Source organism: Canis lupus, chromosome 14, assembly GCF_048164855.1.
Source record: "Canis lupus baileyi chromosome 14, mCanLup2.hap1, whole genome shotgun sequence".
NCBI classification, from domain to species: Eukaryota; Metazoa; Chordata; class Mammalia; order Carnivora; family Canidae; genus Canis; species Canis lupus.
Window position 1 is genome coordinate 17,121,474 of NC_132851.1, and position 23,932 is coordinate 17,145,405.

At 38.6% G+C, this 23,932-nt stretch overlaps 1 protein-coding gene and 1 long non-coding RNA gene across 7 annotated transcripts in view; one reads left to right on the forward strand and one right to left on the reverse strand.

Annotated features, from left to right (window-relative positions):
- The window catches only part of TRPS1 (transcriptional repressor GATA binding 1), a 257,924-nt gene that overhangs the window by 227,533 nt on the left and 6,459 nt on the right, over positions 1–23,932 (reverse strand). The window contains exon 1 of one of the 6 annotated variants that reach the window (XM_072774286.1): positions 22,612–22,692. The exons of the other annotated variants lie outside the window; for them this stretch is intronic. The gene's annotated coding sequence lies outside the window, so the exon portion shown is untranslated. Of the gene's footprint in view, positions 1–22,611; positions 22,693–23,932 lie in introns of those variants that run through there. 6 annotated transcript variants of the gene reach the window in all.
- LOC140603737 (uncharacterized) overlaps positions 7,221–23,932 on the forward strand; it is a 35,055-nt gene continuing 18,343 nt past the window's right edge. Inside the window, exon 1 of the long non-coding RNA XR_012006725.1 lies at positions 7,221–7,325. This is a non-coding gene — a long non-coding RNA (uncharacterized lncRNA). The remainder of the gene's footprint in view (positions 7,326–23,932) is intronic.

Consider the following 23,932-nt stretch of genomic DNA (forward strand, 5'->3'; position numbering starts at 1 on the left):
AATCTGAGTTACTAAAATATGTGGTTGCAAAGGTTAGTAAGATAGAATCTAGAATCCCAGTGGACAAGGCCAGAGTACTTATGGAAAAGAGGAATCCACGTGGATTTTCTAAATAAAAGGTATCAGGAAAACTGGACTAGAAGTGGTGTGAAGCATACACTGAAGAAAGGTAAAAAAAAAAAAAAATGAACAGGTATTATATATTTCAAAAAAATCAAATGTTTCAATTCTGATCATCAAAGAATTTTTTTAAAAAATCAAAGATACGGGGACGCCCGGTGGCTCAGCAGTTGAGCGCCTGCCTTTGGCTCAGGGCGTGATCCTGGAGACCCGGGATCGAGTCCCATGTCGGGTTCCCCGCAGGGAGCCGCTTCTCTCTCTGCTTGTGTCTCTGCCTCTCTCTCTATGTCTCTCATGAATAAATAAATAAAATCTTTAAAAAAAATCAAAGATATGTTACCGAATCACATGAAAGGATAGGGTTGCTGATATAAATTTGTGACACATCGGGGAGCCTGGGTGGCTCAGTCAGTTAAGTGTCTTCCGTCAGCTCAGGTCATGATCCCACAGTCCTGGGATGAAGTCCCAGGTCAGGCTCCCTGCTCAGCGGCGGGGTGGGGAGGGGGGTCTGCTTCTCCCCCTGCCCCTCCCCTGCTCGCGCTTGTTCTCTCTCTCTTGAATAATAAATAAAACAAATAAAATCTCTTAAAATAAATACTTTGTGACACATTAATGATACTGGATTATTTAGGCATGTATGTGTCACTGTATTTTTCTATAGTTCAAGTTGGAGTTATGACTAATAATATTTTACTTATCTGCTTCAATATTCATATTCCTACGTGGACAGTGTTTTCATCATGGTCATTTGTATTGATATTCTCATAACCAAGTACAGTACCTATAAATGAATCGGTGCTGCTTAGTAAATGTTTGTTGGGTGAACGTTATTGAAGTTACTGAAATTTAGTGAATAAGCTGAGTGAAGCTTATTGAAAAGACAAGAATAGTTAATCAACTAACTAAGCGACTTGACACCCATTTGTTTCCGAATTGCCTGTCGGTACTTAGCATTTTTACCTTAGCCCTGTTTATTCTAAAACCATTTTAACTCCAGGGCACCTGGGGGGCTCACTCTGTGGAGCAGCTGCCTTCGCTCAGGTTAGGATCCTGGGATCAAGTCCCGCATGGGGCTCCCTGCCCAGCAGGGAGTCTGCTTCTCCCTCTCTCTGCTCAAGCTCTCTTTCCGTCTCTCAAATAAAATCTTCGGAAAAGAAAGAAACCATTTTAAACTCATAAGTTCTTAGTCCTGAAGCATTTTATGAAGTTTTCCAAAGTAACTTAAAAGCAAGTTTTTCAAAATGATTCCAGATCTTTCTAGTCCCTTTGGGGAGCTCACTCAGAACTTGGTCTAAAGCTCCACAAAACTCCAAAACTAGTCCACTCTGATCCACGCGAGTCAGAGTTAAAAAAGCCAGGAAGACCTCAATATAACACACCTCTTTATTTCAAGCCAGGTCTATACACAGAGGAAGACCTGGCAGGCCTCAGCTTTAAGGACTAAGGGCTCAGCTAAGATTTCACTTCCAGCACTACTTCCTGGTAACTACTCAAGTCTCCCAGTTGCTCGGCATCCAGATGGAAATTTGTTTTTAAAGTAGGAGCACTCGAAAATCAGGCCGCTTGGAGGCAGAGATCAGCCCTCTTCGTGCCCATTCAAACAATCAGTCTAAGATTCTGCAGCCCAGACAGGAGCAAAAGGAGAACAGCTGAGCTGAGAATTTATGTTAAGGCCATGAAGGTACCTTAGGCACCAGCCAGCACCGCAGTTTTAGCCAAAATATCTGCCACTGTTCTCAACTTTGAAGTAACAGGCCTTGCAAAAAGTTGTGGGCAGAGATCTCCTTGTACTTCCAAAATCAACTCCTGGCAACAGTGCCTCCTTTTCAAGGTTGGATGAGAGAATAAAAAGAGAAATGCTCGCACTTATACACACACAGTTAGACACACACTCAAAGGATTACGGAAGCGTCTAAACCAAAATCGAGTGGTTCTCGCCAGGGTTTGATCTTCTTCTCTGAATTTCTCTATATTGTCCCAACTCCTATAATAAATTATATAACTCATCTACTTCACAGTTATTTTTAAAAGGAAATGAGAAGCCAAAATTAAATGCATAAGACCATATAAACTGGAAGAGGCCATAAAAGGCAGCGGGCTGAAATTATTGGCACACTCCCCACTCTTCTGCTACCGGACTATAAGCTCCTAGTGGGGAATGTGCAGGGTGGGCGCGTCATCTATGATGAATGAATAATGACATCAGGTTGCCAGTATCTATTGGGAAGAAAGAGGTACTTCTTGAAATAAATTCATGGTCATTATAGAATTTAAAAATAGAAGGCAGCCAAACATTTTTAGATAGAAAAGGGAAAAGTGAATTCCACTTAATTTCTCGTTTTCACTTTTTAAATAATCCATTAAGTTTTTTGCTTGAAATCAAAGTTTGTACACTACAGTACAGGGTAAATCAATTAGTGGCAGTGGAACCTATTGCCTCGTGAGGTAAGCACGGGCTACAAAAGTATTGTTTTTTTAACAAAAGAGGAGCTCTTAACTTCTCAAAGCAAGTCAATACCCAGCAACAGTAGCATACACATTTACAGTACCAGAACTCCTTAATTCCATAGTCTGTTACCAGAGAATATCTTAAACAATGGAAAAATTGAAAAATCGGATTTAAATATAATCTTATTTGCATCTCATTGACTTATCAACTTCATAACTGCTTTCCAAGAAAAAAATAAAAGGCATTTTGTAGAAATTTCTTCATGATGGATTGCTAATTTTATGTACCTCCCCGTCCTAATACCCAACTATTTATGTTCATTGGAAAAAGAGAGACAGTCTCATTAGTGGAATGATAAAACAATATTCTCGGAATTGAAAAAAGCTATCTTCTTCCATGATGGAGAATATGCGTTTTTACCCTACTGCACTAAAGGAAATAAGAACCCCCCCCTCCTTTCTCCACCCCTGCCTTCTTTAAGAGTCTTTGCAACAGCCACATGATGAGCATGAGCTCTAAGCTTTAAAGGAACACAGTCAAGCCTATGATTAAAAGTTAAATCAACCAGTTTGTTACCATTCACAGTGGCACAGAAATCGTAGTACCAGTGTGAATGTGCCTAAGGATCAAGTCACTGGGAAAGGCCTCGGAAAAGATTCGTGGATAACAAATCCATCATACCTAGGATGGCCCACAGTACATGCTCCGTAGAGCTGAAAGCAATGCAACCTGACTTCATTTTCTTGACTTCTAAGGTGCCCACAAATGTTGAAGAACATAGTCCATGTTCAGAGTAGGAGTGGTTCTCAGTGAGAGGTAAACAGATGTCCTGAAAACTAAGTCTCAAATACTCAAGGATGACATTCTCATTTATACCCACCTGCCAGTATACAGGACATAAACATGTGAGGTTCAGTCTGACAGTCAGACTTATTTATTTATCCAGGTCCTCAGGATCAGGCAATCTCAAGAATTTTAATTGTTCAACTAAACTCAGTATTACTGCCTAACTGAGGGGGGTGGAGTGCAGTGGGAACAGTCTGGATTCATTTGTAGTGCGTTTTCTGTATAACTTAAAATATTTTTGAAGAAATATGGTAAAGTGATTATCCTTCTGGAACTAGATCCACTGACACTGTCACATTAACTCACAGCTTGTTAAATACTGTGCAATCTTTCTATAACATTCTTTGTTATGAGACTAGAATCAGCATATGGGAATTGGTCTTTTCCTGCTAAACTGAAGTCATTACTAACTACTCATCTGTGACATGTACTCTTTCTTGTAACCAGGGATTTTAGCTTCACAAAATTTAGAAACTGCCACATTGTTTCTTGGCATCGCTTTCAAATATGACATCATTTAAATTCTGGAAAACTCCATCTTAGCAAGCACACGAGTGGGTGCCAGGTTAAAGATTGCCCAAAAGGGGCAAGCAGGGTTTCTGTAAGGACTAACCTCGGTTAATTCTTTCAACCCATACCTTCACATGCCTTTCATTAGAGACACATGGAATTACAATGAGCTCAACAAATACATTTCAAAGTGGGTTATCAAATTACCAGAATATAGAAATGGCTTCCAGTTACTGAAGCTCTGTATTGAAACACAATTGTGATGTGGAAATGAAAAGCTTCATATTCAACTTCCTTAATTTCCAAAGTCCAAAGAATGAGCATTTTTAAAGTATGCATGCATACTTATTACCAAATACTACACACATATATAATAATCACAAACAAAATATAAATATAACTACAAATACAGATATGAGCCTATTGACTCAACTGTAGAATACAAAATAAATAGGGAACAGTCTAAATGGTAAAGAGATTGCAGAGAATTGGTATCACTCAAATCCTCTGACAATCTCACTTTGAAAATTCTTACATAATTTCCAGAACTTCCTCCATTATTTGAAAACTTATCTAACAGAGAAATTCTAGCCATTTCATCAATATACCCTGCAAGCCCCCTTATACAGAACTTGTGAATTATTTATTCCAAGTATAATTTGATAGCACAATTGCCAGCAAAATTTTAGGATTAGTGCTCTCAGTAGGGACTTCTTTTCTATCAAATAAAAAACAATTCCAATGGTTCAATGTAATTTCCCCTAGAAAGAAAATGAATGACATTTCATGTGTCACTGTTAAGAAAATACTTTGACCTCCTCCTCCTAAAAAAACACACCTTTATTAATTTTTAATCATATTATATCTTTAATAGATATGTTTTGTAGATAAATAGAATTCTTATCTCTGATGTTAAAAGCATGCTTACTTTTCAAAAAGGAACAAAAAAAGAGAACACACACACACACTCTTAGCTTGAAAACTTAGGACATACGGTTGCAAATGATTCCTCAGAATCACTGCACCCCATGGCGTTACTACCTACCATGGTTATGAAATCATGTGACTATTTATTATCCTCCTGCAGAAAACTGGGTGACCTCAGTAGTAACAAATCATTTTTATTCACCAAGTGTTTGTAATCATGTGGCACATATCCCATATACGAAAGCAAAGATAAATTCTGAAATATCCAGAAAGAATCACAAAATATTATCTGTGAGAGACCAAGCCTTAGGAAGGATTAAGTGATGAAGTCTGACAAAGTTACCACAACCTACTGACAAAGAAGCCAGTGATTAATCCTGGAGGAGAATTTGGTAAGACTCATTCATTTTAAAAAAGAAGAGGAAGAAATATCATGAAATTAATACCAAAAAAGCGAGCTATGAGAGGAAATCTCTGGCTTTCAAAAAGTATTTAAAAAGTCATGTATTAAAATTAAGTATCAGCACACAAACATTTTTTAAAAAACGATGACATAGGTCACTAGTGACCCACAAAATGCCACAGACAATGCAAAAAAATACCTCGAAAACATTTAAGAACTTTTACAATTCAGAATAGACTTACACACCAAAGTTCTTACAAAAGAAATCCAGACATAAGAATGAATGAAAAAATATATATACATATGTGTGTGTGTGTGTGTGTGTGTGTGTGTGTATTCCTCCAAGGGAACGACGCCAAGTAGTTTTCTGGAACAATTGGTGCCACTCTTCCCTACAACAGCTAATAGCTAGAATTCTACTCCATATATATCCTAAATATAAGTTTTAAATTAAAAGATAAAATAAAACCTTAGAAACACCAATCTGAACAGTCTAATGGATACTCCCATAGTTAACGATACATGAAAAGTTAAAAGATTAGAACCAGAACAATAATTATAATTATTATTATTATTATAGTAATAAATATTCACACAGCCTTTTGGCAATCACCAAACCTGTTTTACATATATTATTTAATTGATTTAACCCTCCACAATCTGTTCTCAGGTAGTACTGCTCAGAGCCTATAGATGGGAAAACTGTAACCTAGAGAAGTTAGAGAATTAGATTTACTCTAATTCTGATTTTATTCCAAGTAAGCCACACCACAGATAAGAAAACATAGCTGCAACCTAGTGAGCTTCTAAACACAGCTGGACATAAGCCTATTCCAGACAATCACATGTCCCAGAAGGCATGGGGTGGCTGAAACTTCTATATTTTAATCTGTACTGTACTGTACATATCCGGAGAACAAATACGCTTGGAAAGAGGCCAAAATGCTCAAATAAGAGGAAAAAAAAAAACAAAACAAAGCAAAACAAAAAAGGTTCAAAAATATCATGATGCACATTTCTAACTACTAAAGTAAGTGTCTCCTAAACTCTAGACATGGCTGCTCCAACAATAAGAAAAATGTATGGTGGACTCTGTCTTTACCATTTGTATGTTACAACGAAGCTCCTGATGGTGTGACTTCAGTACTTTAGATTGCACGGCGTAATTACGCACTTAAAAATTTGAGGACAGAACAGTACTTACTAATAATTGGTTTAGTATTGCTGATGTTTTTAATCATAAGATGATCATTTTCTTTTCAACATGTTACTTGAAAAAGATCTTCTTTATTAAATCATTTCTTATATTTAAGGGCATTTTTTTTCCCCAACACAACAGCTCCAGTTTTATGCTGTCTTATGAAATCAACTTATGATGTCAACTTAACAAGCATATTTCCCTATGGAAAGCAACACTAAAAGCTAATCTGTTACAAGTTAAAAAGAAGGAGCTAAATTTCCATTTTGGGGTGGAGGGAATTTAAAATCAACCAAGGCATCAATATAAAAACCCTGTCCCCTTAAAGTTAAAATGCCCCCCTTAGATCCAGGTATATATTAATCTATTTTCTTTACATCAGTCACACTAGAATCTTGGAGGCAAAAATGGAGCAACTGGGTATACATTATATGAGCCAATAAAGTTCAAGCGTTTTGTTAAAAACTTCTTGCGGTAAGGAATTGAAGAGCAGCGCTACTAAAAACACTGATATTTCATCCTAGGCCCTTAATAATATGGGTTTCCAGAAAAGGACTAATACAAAGGGTGTAAAAAGCATGGCCTTAAAAAAAAAACTAATTTTAAAAATAAGCTTGATAATGCAGAGAGGGATAAGACCTGATGGGGATCCATGCAGGGCAGCCGTTTCAAAATGTGTTCCTTGCAAAAAATACAAAGTCCAAAAAGTAGAAGCCTCAGCCACTGCAGAGAAGCTTCATGTGCTCATAGAAAGTACTAAATGATAACCTACATCGTGACTTAGCGCATGTGACTTTATGTTTATTGTCTTCCGGGCTTTCTGATGGAGAATGCAGGAGACAGGATCCCTCCATGTACTCAAGAATGTTTGCGTAAGTAAATATGCTTCCAAACATCAGCGGTACCTGGCTGAAGCAGCTCCTGGAAAACTGTGCATGAGAAAGGACGGGTCAGACCTAAAAGCTGATCGTTCGACAGTCGCTGGGTTCACGCAAAACCAGAACCTGGTGGTCTCTACGGGCGAGCGTCTACGAGCTGCCCACGTAGCGCAGGTGGACAGTTAGGATGGATGGGGAGGAAGCGCCGGTCAAGCCGCCTCGGGAGGCTGCGCACGAGGGACGCCCGGAGAAGGTCAAAGCAAAGGGGGGCCCGGCCCCGAGGAAGCCAGGGAAGGGCCGAGAGCAGAGCAGAGCGCGGGAGCGTTCCTGGAGACCGCGGGGCGGGGAGCGCGGGGTGGGCAGCGCGGGGTGGGGACGCGGGAGCCGCGGGCGCACAGGAGGAGCGCGGACGCGCGCGCGGCGGGCCGGCGGGTGCGGGGTCCAGGCCGGCGGGGGCGCAGGGGGGGCGCCGGGGGGGGGGGGCGCAGGGGGGGCGCGCAGCGGGCCGGCGGGGGCGCAGGGAGAGCGCAGGGGGGGGCGCGCGGCGGGCCGGTGGGTGCGGGGTCCAGGCCGGCGGGGACGCAGGGGGGGCGCGCGGCGGGCCGGCGGGTGCGGGGTCCAGGCCGGCGGGGGCGCAGGGGGGGCGCCGGGGAGGGGGGCGCAGGGGGGGCGCGCGGCGGGCCGGTGGGTGCGGGGTCCAGGCCGGCGGGGACGCAGGGGGGGCGCGCAGCGGGCCGGCGGGGGCGGGGTCCAGGCCGGCGGGGGCGCAGGGGGGCGCAGGGGGGGGCGCAGGGGGGGCGCGCGGCGGGCCGGCGGGTGCAGGGTCCAGGCCGGCGGGGGTCGCGCGTGGGGGGGCGCTTGGGGCCCGGCGCGCACCAGCCTCCCGCAGGGACGCGCGGGCCGAGCGCGCACCAGCCTCCTGGGGCGGCCCGCGGCAGCACCCCCCCCCACCACCCCCACCCCCACCCCTGGCCCGGCCCGGCGCGGAGCGGAGCGCGCGGCGGCTGCTGCAGGCGGGGGGTCCGCGCGGGGTCCGCGCTCGCCACCGACACACACAAAGCTCCTGTCGCCGCAGCTCGGGAGGCCACGGGCAGCAGCCAGCAAGCAGCCTCCTTCCAAGACGCAGCCAACTCACTGGGGCTGGAGCTTCTTGAGAAGCAGTTAAATGGAATCCTACTGCTGCTACTGATCTGCGGTCCTGATTTTTTTTTTTTTCTCCTTAAAAGAAAATAAAGGGGGGGGGGGGAGCAGTTTCACTCTTGGCTTTTGCTTATGAGACTATACTAACCACCAAAACACACTGGACCTTTAAAGCTCATTCATAAAATATAAATTACTTTTTAAAATTAATCCAACAGAGACAATCTAAAGGATGATAAAGGGTTTGTTTGTTTGTCTGTATGCCTAACCCAAACCGACCTTTCCTTTTAATGTTTTTGTTAACACACAGAAGCCAAGTAAGAATGCCACGCTAAGACCCCATTTGGAGCAGGGGCAGTTGTCCAGGAGTGCAAATAATTTAAGAAACACAAAGCCCTGAGGATTAACAGGACAGTACCACATCCCCATGTCATTCAACAACTTCACCCTACAAGAGTTTGCTGACCACAGCCTTTTTACTGTAATGGAGCCAAGAAGAGACAGTTACTTAGACTCATACAGATTTTTTTTTTAACACGAGATTGCAGCTACCTCTATGGAAAGAACACAAGTTGAATGTGAGTTACTACTAAAACCGGATTTTAAAATGTCACATATAAAGACGATGGCTTTATTTCTCTGAAAATGAACAAAGGTAGATTAGGGTTTAAGAAGAAAATGGACTGAGACAGCGCTCATATGAAAGTCACCTAGTCTTCGAAACCCCTGGATTACACAGCAACTGAAAACCCTGCTCACAGCAAACGAGAAGTGAAGTAGATGCGCTTACCAAGCCTTAGCTCTCCAGCCAGACTGCCTGGGTTCAAATCCTGATTCTGCTCTAGCTACCTGTCCCAGCGTAGGCGAATTCCCTGAGAATCATAGATGACAGCAGTTCCTACCTCAGGTGGAGACAATACACGTTTGCTCCACAAATGTGAACCATTACCGTCATTTGAAGGTGGCCCCTAAGTAAAGACTAACCTCTGGGGGAAGGAGCTTTTCCCCTGTAAACCGAGCTCACCTATGGCCTTTGGTCGCTCTCACTTCTTTTTAGTGATCAGTGCTAGCGAGGCATCCACCAAATCAGTTGTTGCCACACGTAGCTCATTTCTATGCAAACTCTATCCAGCCTTTGGGCAAAGTTTGCATGCCCTCTGCTCCCTGATTTTCACAAGTGAAAACACTGCCACGGACGACGGGGCCAACACATTTAATAATGTGCTCCTTCCCATCATTAAAGGGCACCACACAGCTTTAGCAGACAGGAAACTAGCGCGGTGCACACGCCGTCCAGCTGGCAAATAGAGGCATCTTCAGTGACCACTCCTCCTACATACAGTCTGATAAGGAACATTTTAATGGAGCCAAAACATACATTTCCTTCCTATTTCTGCATTAGCAGACATGAGAGCTAGATAGTCATGTCAGGAATTATGAAACTACAATCAAGAGATTTCTAAGCCACCAAGACTACCAGAAAAGCAGGAGGACTACATTTCGCCTACTCACTTTCAACCAAAAGTATGCACTCCTTCAGTTGTGGAAAAGTACAGAGCATTTAAAAATTCCTACTTATTAACTAGAATGTACTCTTCCATGAAACTCCTTCTACTATCACTTAAATAGTTTGTAAATTTCAGGCAGCTATTACTTTTAAAAACCCAACAATCCCCTTCAAAGGATTTTTTAACTTGCTGATAGACATAAGGTGACATCAGAAAAGTATGTCTGAAATATGCAATTAGCTAAGGTTTCTAGGAAGCTTTGGAATGTTTTGTTATTAAGAAAGAAACAGATAAATGAGAGCCCTCCAAGTAACTAACTGTCCTAGAAGTAAAGAAATTCATTAAATAGATCCTCTCCTTGATTTCTCCTTCACGGTTCCATGCCCCTACAGATTTGGGAATGCACAGTAACAGCAAGCCTTCATGATTTTCCAGAGCTGTTTAAAATAATATTTAAGTGCTTAACAGATTCATATATTAAATCAAAGGGAATTCCCAATTCTGAGATAAAAGAAAGATTTGTGGGGATCCCTGGGTGGTGCAGTGGTTTAGCGCCTGCCTTTGGCCCAGGGCACGATCCTGGAGACCCGGGATCGAATCCCACATTGTGCTCCCGGTGCATGGAGCCTGTTTCTCCCTCTGCCTGTGTCTCTGCCTCTCTCTCTCTCACTGTGTGCCTATCATAAATAAATAAAAATTAAAAAAAAAAAAAGAAAGATTTGTAGTTAAAAAAAAAAAAAAAACCATTACAGAGAGAAGGCCAAGAATACGGTCTTAAAAAAAAAAAAAAAAAAAAAAAAAAAAAACTAAAAAAAAAAAAAACAACTTCAAAATTGTTCCTTGGCTTTTCAAATGAAATTAAAAGTAATTAGTAAAAATCAAACAATCAAAGAAGTCTCAGGCATTCTTGTTTCAACATGAGAAATGTCTCAGTAGCTCTTACTCAGTGATCACTTTACTGGCCATCCCTCAAGGAGACATGGAAATTTAAAGGAGCAAGAGGAGGTTCAATATCGTTCACTGCCATAAATGTGGCCATCCCGAAGCAGCATTACTGAGCTTCCACTCAGCTCCTGACCAACCCTATTCACCAGTATCTGTGCTAGATCTCCGCAAGGTCTAAATCTTCCTTGCTCCGTTAGCATCCAAACACTGGACCCCTTACAGGTAACTTGCACCGTGAGGCCAATAAGTAAGCCACTCTCCTCAAACGTCAGGACGCAGTATCTGGGCCGACAAACATTCAATCTGTGGAAGTTAAAACTACACGTCTCAAAAAAAAAAAAAAAAAAAAAAAACTACACGTCTCTGGCTCATGACCACGGGACCAAACATTGTTAACCTTCATGTATTAAGGGCACATCATCTATCACTCTGTACCTTTGATTATTTTGTAGTGTCTCAAACACAGTTATCAGTAAAGCACAAGGTAATTATGGGTTTTTGTTTTTCTGTAACTCACAAATGTGTTTGGGCCTTCCTTTACCTCAGTTTTACCAGCACTGTCACACCTGGTTCAATGATGTTAATCACTACAAGACAGAATTTGAAAGTACGATGCAAAACACGTCATGTTAAGTTGTAACCAGCAGTAGTATACTTTAGGAACAATACATTAGGGCAAACTTCAAGCCCTTCATTAGGGCTATTAATTATATAACATCAGATAATCCTTTACGTCTCTGAAACTTAACAACCCAATTTCACAATTTTGTCAATACCTAAAAGTCTCATGCTCTTCTGGCCAAAGTGTCCTTTCCCCATGTGCCAATTTAACGCAACACTTTTGAGAAACCACTGCATCTAAGGCTTTGTCAAGAGGACAGAAATAAATTGGGTATCCTCTTACTCTCCTCAGCCTTCCAATGCCAAGTAGATTCCGGTATGGGCCAAAGCCACAAACAAATGGGAGCACGGGGCAGAGATGTGTAAATCTAAATGACTATAAATCTGAAGGCTTCAGGAAGAATAAGAGAAGTCAACATCCGAGGAGTAGGTAAAATTCCTACAGTTACGGTTGGATGAAAAGCATCTCATAGAGGTAAGAACATGAATGAAGGCTGGTTTGGGAATGTTCCAGGACTAAGTATTACTCTGAGGAGAGAACACATAGTATAGCAGAGACAGAATTGGTAAACTGGGAACAAAGCTTAGAGTCCTGTGCGGCACCTGTGGCTCAGTGGTTGAGTGTCGCCTTTGGCTCAGGTCATGATCCCGGGGTCCTGGGATCTTGCCCCACATCAGGTTCCCCGGGGGGAGCCTGCTTCTCCCTCTGCCTGTGTTTCTGCCTCTCTCTCTCTCTCTCTCTGTGTCTTTCATGAATAAATAAATAAAATCTTTAAAACAAAACAAAACAAAGCTTAGAGTCCCGAACGCCAGGCTAATGATGATAAACAGATTTATAAACAAGTACCTCTGGCATCTGAAGACGACTGATATTAGAACTCAGAAGCCAAGTTAGGTCTGGAGGTGAAGCCTCCAGAGTTACTTCATTCAGATCAAAAGTTAAAAACATAGAATACTAAGAAAAAGTGCAGAGATTAAAAGTCAAAGAAGGATTAAAACAAGTGTGGTAGGGATGCCCTGGCCCCTGGAAGCCAAGCCAGGAGAGATACTCAAGAGAATGGTTGGCAGCATCCAATTCACTTAGGAGATGCAGTCAGATGGAAAGCCCATAGGGCTGGGCTGCCACAAGGCCACTGGTGCCCGCAATACCACAGTGTCAACAAAAGGAGGAACCTGGTAGATTTCACTTTGTTGAGAAATGGAGGTATATATGAAAAGAAAACGCAGATTCGAGACTTCAACATTTTTCCCACTCTAAAGTTATTTTTATAGCTGAGTAGGTTTATCTTTTATCTGAAAAAGGAGAACAGATTCCATATCTGGCTTAGAAACATTCTAATTAATAAATCTCAAAGTGCAACATTTTGACTTTGTGCCATGCCAAGTACAAGATGGAATCCATCTGGAAATAGAGAGTAGCCTTTTGTTTTGTTTTACCTTGTATTTTTCTAAACTTTTAAGGGAGCTATATTCATTATCTGTGCACTGTTACCTAAAATCAGTCAGGTGCTTAAACCATAACCTATCTCCAAGCTTCAGAAGCTATATATTAGCTATAGAATTGCAACTAGACTCTTCCTAGATTCTAAGAATGCTCCATGAACTGTAATTGGATTAGAATCCAAATGAGCAGAAAATAAATGCCATGTAGCTACCTTCTATAAAACATCCAGGATAGTCTTTGTTTAGAAATACGTGCTGGGAGAACAAGTATAAAACAGCTTAAGGAATGTTTGAGAAGGGGTTTACTAAATGTGGATGAATATATTAGCCAAGTTGTGGATCCGAAGGGGTAAAAAAAAAAAATTAAATGTATACTGATTTATCAGGAAAGCAAATCCTTTGATAAGTGGAAAGGAAATACAAAAACTCATCTTATTTAAACCTTATCTTGACGTGACCTGTTTTAAAAGCCAACAAAAAAAGTACTTTCTGATAAACAAAGCCCAGAGTAAGAGCCACTTAAAATTTATTTTGATCTGCAATGCCAAGAGTACATGGTAAGGTTCCAATCTCTTAAAGTCAATGGAGAAAAAGAGATACTTGGAATATAGGGAAAGGATCAGTAGAAAAACAAACCCCAAAATAACACTAAGAAAAACCAGGGCGAGATAAGCATTAACAGTGTTTCCTATGGTTTCATCAGGTAAACACTGGGTGTTCAACTCTAATAAACAGTAGAATTAAAAAAAAATCAACTACATAAAAAATAAACGACATAGGGCAGCCCCGGTGGCACAGCGGTTTAGCACCACCTGCAGCCCAGGGCGTGATCCTGGAGACCCTGGATCGAGTCCCACGTCAGGCTCTCTGTATGATGCCTGCTTCTCCCTCTGCCTGTGTCTCTACCAATCTGTCTCTCTCTCTCTCTCTCTCTGTCTCTATGAATAAATAAATAAAATCTTTAAAAAAAATAAAATAAAATAAAAATAAACGACATAATCAATTGCCAGAGGAAGATGAGGGCAAAAATCCTAGATAATAATGTCAAAATAATGGAAGTTTTCAGCCTTTCTCTGTATAGTATGCTCACTAGACCAAGAAGGAGGTTTTATGTGGGATGGTCGCCATACTCATTAAGATGGCTCCTCAACCCATTCTAGAAGGACTGCTTTTTAATATTAAAGATTATTTAATTATTCTCTGATGTAATTATTTCTGACTGAATGTGATCATTTTTCCACTGGCAAACTTTCTTATTTTAAAGTAATACTATTCAGAGCAGTCATTTATAAAGGGTTTTCATCTGAAAGAAATATTAGTTCAACAAAACAACCAGATTAAAAAAAAAAAAAAAAAAAAGACAAGCCTGCCCTCTGGCTAAGACACAAACTCAGACAAATAAAAGGCAGTCCAACAGGTATCTTCTCCTGGCAACTCGATACAAAACGGGCTGAAGGGCAGACCCTGGACCAAATCCGCCATTTCCAGGGCCTGACACACCTCCTTCCTGCTTTCCAAGGGCCCTCCAGGAACCATCTTCTAAAACAGTTTGGGAAAATGTCTTAGGTCCAACATTTCTCTGCAAGGCACTCACCAAAATTCTTTAAAACAGAAATGGAAAAGAGAGTGCCACCAGAGGTTATAAATCATAAAATCTCACTGATGAGGGGAGTTGCACCAACCTCTAGATTACATAACTATTAGAAATAAAAGATAAAAGAAACAAGAAATTTGGGTAAAATACACCTCATATGTATAAGATGACAAAGAATTTTTCCTGTTTTTCCAATGCGACGGAGTAAATGATTAAAATTAGCTTAACAATAACCAGTGAAGAACTGTTAATTGCATTCATATTGTACGGCAGGGTCATGGATAAAAATGTAACTTCAAAGAAATTTTAAAAGAAAAATAAAGGCATTACATTTATATTTTAAAATATATCATTTTTACTACATTTAAGCTGAAATTTATCATTCCAAAGACAAAATTAATAACAGCATTTAAAATAAATGAAGTTCCTTATTATTCCTTTGTTAATTTGTTTTCCTAAACGCTGAGGAGTTTATTAAAATGCCACGAATGGTTTCTCAACCACGTTTTAATAACTAATTGCACATTTCAGGCCTAATCTCACAGATGCTGTCTATAGTTCTCAACCTGCCAAGGGGCTTATGGCTGTTATGAATAAAGAAAAATCCAGTTTCTTGGAAGATAAAAAAATCCTTAATTCAAATGGACTGTTTTTATTTTTAAAGTTGGCCTCAAAACAGATAAATGTTGGGAGGTATTTTAAACTACTAAACTACAGGGAGAAGAATAACACAAACTCACTCCTTATTAGTGACCATTTTATAACCAATTCTTTACCAACTGAATTTTATATACACAAATCTAAAGAGGCTTGTATTGTTCAGAGGTCCAAAAGAGCATTAAGCCTAAATTTTCTGCAGTAACTTTTTAACTTTCAGGATAACTTCTGGATTACACATCTGATTTCCTTGTCTTCATAAGGTATTGATAAGGAAATAATGTGAATGTACCAACTGATTTATTACATGACTGATTCCCCACTGCATATGAATAAAGGATATTCTAATTCTATTCTCAAATCCATCTACAAAAGGAAAAATGAAGAGTAGTGAGTTTCAAGTACGAGGCCGACTTCCTCAACAAACCTCAAACCGATGTCTAGTGTTGTATGTATAAATGGAGATGGTGACCAGACACAGGTTCTAAGCTCAGTCTTTTTCTCAGTAGCTGTGCGATCATGAGAAATTCACTCTACTTCATCCTCAATCCTCTCCTTTGCAAAAGTAAGATGCTTCTGCTAGAATGGATAATAGCTTATGTCCTTAATTTCTATCACTTGAAAGAAAATATGATCCCATGATCACTCTGACTTATACCTGAATGAAAGAAAAACGAAGAAACAAAATTTAAACTTGAGTTGTAGATTTTAGAGGGATCATTCAGGGGAAGTTCAGTCATTAAGAAGTGTTTCATTAGCCAGCTTCCACTTTTCCTCAACAGAAAACTGTTAGAAGGCTCTCAAGCCTAAATCCACATTTCCACCCGTCTGTGGGAAACAGAACACTGCACACTCTCACACACCTGATGAAATGTGCCCATGAGCAAAGGAGATGGGGGCCAGGTTTTAGAATACAAGCACAGAACTAAGAGAATTCTCTTGCAGGGTACGCAGTTCACTCTACATCTGACCTCAGATAGTTGATTAAATGTATTCTTCTGTTCATTTTCTTTTGTACATGGTTTTATTGATGGAACCTAAAGAAATAAAGTTCACAAATTATTGGGCTCAGAAAATCTGCTCATAAAAAAAAGAAAATCTGCTCATATTTTTACATGATCATGTTTTGTCAAAATAAAAGGGAACCAATTATTTCTACAAACGTGTTTACTCAAATAAACCCCACTTTCCCCTACATTAGGAAAAGAAGTGATCTATAGAATGTTTTAATGCTTTATTTTTTTTTTAAGATTTTATTTATTTATTCATGAGAGACAGACAGAGAGAGAGAGAGAGAGAGAGAGAGAGAGGCAGAGACACAGGCAGAGGGAGAAGCAGGCTCCATGCAGGGAGCCCGACATGGGACTCGATCCCGGGTCTCTAGGATCAGGCCCTGGGCTGAAGGCGGTGCTAAACCGCTGAGCCACCCGGGCTGCCCTGTTTTAATGCTTTATACCAGTATTTAGGGGCTTTGAATTAAATCTAAACACACTGTCCCAGCTCTTCCAATTATATCCCAAATAGGTAAATTTTTAAAAATTATTTTTTCAAAAAAACACATTAAACATGACTTGAAATCATCACATTAGCCTAATTCCACAACATGGTTTTGATTACACTGGACTGGACCAAAAGTTTTGGCCAAATGTTCACCTGATATCACAGGAGCCAAAGTAGGAGGTGGTTGGTTGAAATGTCTACATTTCTACCAGCAGAGACACCAAAATACTACGAAATGAACTACACTAGGAGTGGAAATAATGCGCTCTCTCAGAGTTAATTCCACTTCGAGAGAATAGTGTGGGCGATGTGTTAGGGATACTATCTATTTCTTTGGGGCCTGATGCATTCGTTCCAAACGAAAATATTTTAAAATAGTCTTTAAGATGAATGTGCAGAGCTGTTGCTTCTTTATAGTAGCAGCCTTATTTGTTTTACACATAACCATAATTTAAGGATGCCAATCATTTTAAGCAAACAGCTTGCAAAAAATAAAATAAAATACAGGCAAAACCAGAGAAAATCTTCTTTGTACTAAAACATCATTTACATTAAAATACGTCAGGTTAAAGTTGCCACTACATATACAAAGTTAATACTAACCCTGTGCGCTGACAGTATTTCATATTTTCAAATTAATTTTGGAGAATTCCACAAGACTATCATAAATTAACTTCAAAGCTAGTTAAAATACTTTTTCTTATCCCTTCAAACAAATTTTTAGATACAAGTTGCCTAAGGCGCAAATGAGAAAAAACTAAATGTCATGTTATTTTACAACATTCATAATATTTGCAATTAGAATAAATATATGATTTTCAAATACTACTCTTTTTTGAAGTAAAAATGAAAGTGTGCAGATGACATAAGACACGATTTCTCTGTAGTGACTCCTTAGCAATGACCACAATATCTCATCCCAGAAAGGTCAGAAAGGTGTGGTGGCAGAGCTGAAATCACTGTTCTATTTCTGATGCATCAAAATGTTCTATTTCTGATGCATCTGAAAAGAACACAAAAGGAAAAAAGCAGTATACAAAATAATTGCAAAATTAATTTGCATTTAATGGTAAATAGGAGGATTCTGTAATAAGAAAATCCTAAAAAGATGAAGTTTTTCCTCCCCTTTTTGAAAGGCTTAAAAAAACAAAACTAAATATTTCAAAATCAATGGACTTCAAGCAATCCAAGAGAATTTGGAAAACATTTCTCTAAAAACCAATCCAGAATGCAGGATGTCAATTTGGAAATAATGGAAGCATATTTCACTTTAAAATTCAAAAACTTTTCAAAGACAAAAATTCAACTTAACATCCCAGTGATTAACTCAGGGACTGCTTAGCCAAGAACAACTTTCGGCACTTAAAACATAAAACTGTCAGTTTCCTCTGCTTGGAGACAAAACATACAAAAAGCAAACATTCACTGCTATATTTTCCTAGACATGAAAGACAGAACTAACTTTTATAAAAGGTGATCACTCTAAATATTTCTACCTATTATTACACTTATGCCATAGCTCCTAAAAATCAGTTACAAATTCCAAACCTCAGAACCATCATTAAGTAGATGGCTACTATTCTAGTACATTACTCCCTAAACTTTGATGGAAATAGAATCATTTATTGAACTTCACTACAGCTCAATGCACAAATACGTTAAGCAGCCTGTGCTTGATATCACTTGAATACAATCTACTATAAACGAGCAAAACTCTTTACTAAAAAATCTCAAAGGACTGACAACATGATACTTGGCACTGTACTTCTTGCAAATCTAAAGCATACTGATGGAATAATTTAAGTACTCTCTTTTTATTTAGGTACTCTCTTTTTATTATTTAGAGAATAATTTAGGTACTCTCTTCCCTGAATCAAGATACATTCATCTCAAACATCATCTGTGATCAAATGGTCAAATTCATATTTATAAACTGGGAATATAGAGTTTGGTGGAAGCACTGAGTAACTAATACTGTCTTAATCCTTTTGCCGGAAGTAGGTCACAGTTAGTGCTTACAATCATTTCAAAATTATAACAAAACTTTATTTCATTCAATGGATTTCCTCATAGAAATGGAACGGCAAAGGCCTATTCAACAGCAAACAATAAAATCATATTATTATTTTATAGTATACAAGTTTCTTCCTCTTCTTATATTGTTCCCCGCCCCTCCCCACCAAAATGTACATATTATTAAGAAATGTAGGTAAAAACCCTACAGCTGGCACATTTTTCCAGTATAAGAAGAAATCTTTATTCCTCCTTAAACTGAAATATTAGATCCCAAAGAGGAGAAAAAAAAATGGGTAAAAAATGGTAATAAAGCATTGAAAAATAATCCAGTGGAAGCACGCTTGCTCTCAGCATAATTTTCTTTAGCATCCTAAAATGAACATCACACTGCCCGTGATCTCTGCTTACTCCTCTGAAACCCATCCAGAGGATTTTCAAAAAGGAAAAATTCTAGTGGTGCTTTCAAATGCCAAATTAACTTACAGGACTTCCAGTCCTGAAGGAAAACAGCACAGTAGCGCACCAGAAGCTAGAGAGTGCTTTTTGTCACGCAAAGCCGGAACTGATGAGTGTGACCTCAAAGGGGTTTATCTAAAATTCCCAAGTACCACAGGCAAAGAGGTCAAAGTTTCCCGTGTCAAAAATATATAAATAAATAAAGCCATATATTTTAGTAGTTCCTTACGTTATAATGGATTGTACAGTATCCATGTCCCCCTTCTGTTCACACACACACACACACACACACACATACACACATATCTTTTTAAATAGCAACTCAACATGAAACAAAAAAAAGGAGGAAAGTCTGCTTACACTAATATCTACCCCCTCTGTTTTCCATTTCAATTCCCTACTGGTCTCATCTTTAAGTGTTTATTATTGCCAATGACATATCGAATTATTCGGGGAGTGAGAAGAGAGCATGTATATACATAATTAAAAATAGCAATGATGCATTGAACATATCTGGGAGTACAAATAAATGATAGGTCTGTACACAGGTACACACAAATATGTGTAACACTAAAGAGTTAAATGACAAACTGAAAAGGCAAGATCATGTACACATTTATATGTATAATGTGTACATTATGATTTTTACTATCAGCCTAAGACCTTACAAGTAACAGTTTCCTTACTTAAAGTTTATCAGAAGCCAAAGAAAAAGCAAAATGTAAATAATTAGAACACTCTTTCAACAACAGAAATTGTCTTAAGAACGGGACATTTAAAAGTAGGATAAACAGTAATGGGATAGAGAGTTAAATAAACAGTTCACAGTAATTGAGGTTTAAATGACAGTGAGTTTCCTATAGTAATTTACCACATCTTACATGCAGTGAATGTAATGCAAATTTGTAATGCAAAAAAAAAAAAAAAAAAAAACACAACTCTTAAGATTTGCTTATAAGTTACAGAAAATAATGTTTTATTTTACTCCTTACTTGGATGTCATTGCTTCCACTGGCCATTTGCATCTAAGTTATTTTCTAAAACTTACCCAAGTTTGCAGAACTGAGGTGGAAAATTTGTAATTAATATTTCCAATAATAAGTTGAAGGTGGTATTAAATATAATCGTTTGTGTTTCTCCGATTCATAATCAAATCGATTTAATAACATAAAAATTCAGCTGCCAGATACAGCAAATACCTGATTTTAAAAGTCTCAAAGTTATATCCAGGAACAGTTGATAAAAGAAATTATTAATCATTCAACAATTAGACTAACATGTCATGAGAAAAATTAGTAACATGGGCCTTGACTAAAATTAATATCTATATGACCAGTCTTAACTCCATCAGTTGAATGGTATTTTTAAAAGTTACAGTGAGTAACGACTGTCTTTCCAAAAAAATTAATGGAATCATAAAGCAAAGCTGGAACAAAAACCAAAATCTCTTTCAGGAACTCTTATATGTTCAGAACTACTTAATAGAATCGAGAAAATAATAGGCTGATGTACTATTTATTTATACATCTTTCAGAGGAAAAGATGATGACTGAATAATGACATCACAGAGAAGTCACAAGTAGAAGTTGGTTTTTAATTTGTTTTGCCTATCTTGCTCTCATTTCAGAACCAAAATTATAATTAAATTAACCTTCAGATAGGTGTTGGGATGCATCAAGTAATTAAAATGGATATTACAAAGGCTAAAGTCACTTAAAAAAATATGTAATAGGTTAAAATTCCATTCAGTGCCTGTAATGTGAAACATTCTATACGAGTGAGAATACAGATATGTGTACGTACATGTACGCACTAAGTTAATATGAAGTCACAAATTCATATGCTGCACTTGAGCATAGCTCAGAGAAAATAAAGCTAAAACTAGATTAGTAATGCTTGATCCCTTTGCACATGAAGTGTATCACGTAATACAGAAAACAGATTCCACAAACTAACTCCTGCCCTATATATTTACACTATTTATGGATGTCTCTGATCTCAGACATAATATATGTTTCTATAGGAAAAAGCTGCAATACTGATTCACAAGAATTCGCTGAAAGCCATGTCATAGAATCTAATCAAGAAGCACAGGTTGTATTAAAAGTATTTGTTAAATAGTAAGTTTCACAAATTCTATCCAAATTCTACAAGTAAAAAAGCTCTGAGGCTTTGAAATCCTCTTTATCTTCTTTTTCTTCAGCTAAAATATATTTCATGTCTAAAGAGCAGTTGTGATGTATCCATCATTCTGTACTGGGTTCATTCTAGGTTATTCTAATACTCAATTAAACTATATATTATTAATGTTTTTAAAGCTTGAGACATATACATTAGATACTACGAATATGTTCATTATTCTTCACAATACTATATTACTATCAAGAATACAAAGTGATTAACAGAGCAATTAAAAATGCAAATAGGAACCATGCTCCGTTCAAATAAAGGGAGAAAAAAACAGAAAATAAACTATGGACACTTGTATAGTTCCTTCTAACACTATCTACCATAGAATGCTTAAATAGCTGACAATGAGTCATTGTTTATTCAAATGTTAAACAAATTGAACATATAAGTTAACTTCTGACTTAGTTAGAAGTATTTGGAACATTTTCCAGAGCCTATTTTGACTGTGTCAATTACCTAGATACCAAAGTTGTTGTATTGTGTTGCTTGATGAAATAGGACATACAGCAACCCTCAAAACCAGTATTACAAGCCTGGCAAATAGCATCACATTTGGGTGACGCAGAGAATCCATCACCCTAGGGAAAAACGCACTGGGTCACAGTACGGAGTCTTTACATGTTCCATATTATTTCTATATAACGTTTTGGGATAGAAGTATAAGCTATAAAGTCCTATCCCATAAAAAGATATATTCAGAAACAGCACTGTCACTTAACAGAAACAAATGGGACTTTTAAAACTTCTTCTTCAGAAGCATTTCTTAAAATACACCGAAAGGTGGCATTTTGATCTATAGTTTTTGGTCATTTAAAAAATTCCTTTGTAAATTCAGAGTAGATAGAAGTATTATGATAATGATGGCTTCATTATGTTTAAACCCCATACCCATTTCAAACTTCTAGCCTTCATAAAGCAGGTCATGTAACTCCTTAAAAGATTCATGTTTAAAGGGCAGAGTTAATGGTTCCACATATTAGAATACACCATCCAGGTATATCTGCCTATTATCAGTCCACGTACATTACATTCATAAAACACACTCACCACCATAGACAGCATGCACACGTACCAGCAATAATTTAAACACGGTATAGCTAATCTTGGATATTTCCAGCACTTGCAGGCATTTACACTGCTAGCTTTCCTCTCATATTAGAGGTATCCTATTAGTAACTACCAAAAAATTATACAAATCGAAGTATGTTACCTTTGTTCAAACAACACTGCAGTTCATTATACAACAGAGAGTGTCATCCTTAATCGCTCAGGAACCAAGATACTGGTGGATTCTTGGGAGCAGAAGTGGTGCCGAATGGTTTGAGGCAAAACTGAAACATATTGTTTAAGTAAACCTTAAGGGGAGGGGAATCATATGCGCAATTGATGGATTTTTTTTTTTTTGTATCATCTCCCACAAAGCCTCCCCAACCCCTCCCCATCACTGAACAGTACACACGCTGCTGATATTAAGGAACACCATCCTCTGCCTTTTCTCCTTCTTGCCAAACTTTATTACTGTTCCCTCGGTTTTGAAGTAATAAACCGACATGCATTAAAGAAAAATGTAACTTTGAATTTATGTTTGAAAACTCTGTGAAAAATAAAACAAAGTAAGACTTACTCTGAGACACTCTCAACCATGCTTGATGCGAACAGCTATAGCCGTCAGTTCCTAAAGTCTTTCCTAAAGTTTTTCCTGACAAATCCGTAAGTAAGGGAGAAGTTAGCAGAGAAGGTATGCCCCTGATCTGAACTAAAGTCTTAGCTCTCACAAGAGAAACTGAGAAAGACATAAGGTTAAGTCAAACTGTCAGATTTCCATGCAGAGAACACGTCAACTTCCCTGAATATGCGGAATGCTTTTTATGATTTTAAGAGCCTTAAAAGACATTTTAAGGTATCTCCGTGATACCTAATTTCAGTATGTATTATTTTAAAAAGACGCTCTGTGTAATGAAAAGAAAAGCAAAAACTCTCAAAACAAATTTGGGGTTAAAAGCCAAGTCCAAGACAAGTAACCATAAGATTTAAACCTTATGAACAATTCACACCAGTAATGTCGATCCTCAGTTCTTGCCCACCAAATGGGGCGGAGGGCCCCGTTTCTGGGTGGAGTGTCTTTCCCCAAGGAAGGAAAAGCTGGCACAAATCTTTTTGCCCTCTGAAAAGATTTTCCTACTTGCCAGCTTCTGAAGTTGCCCTGATGTCAATCAACATCACCAAGATGTCTCTTAACTGGAGAAAGTTCTGTTTGCCTGTGTAAGATCAGGAAGAGAGAAAATGACTATTTTAAAAAAAGAAGAAGAAGAAAAGGAAAGAAAAAAGGAAACTAAAAACACTGTGTGTGATAAATAGGGTTAAAAAATTATCATCTAAAATTGGGAGAATAAAAGAACCACCAGCAGAAACAAACTGACCTTTAAGATTAACGCTTTCAATCTAAAAATATGTTTTTGTAAAGTTTCATCTATTTTCCTTCCTCTGCACATAAAAATGATTAACGTCACAATTAAACTTCCACATTTCAG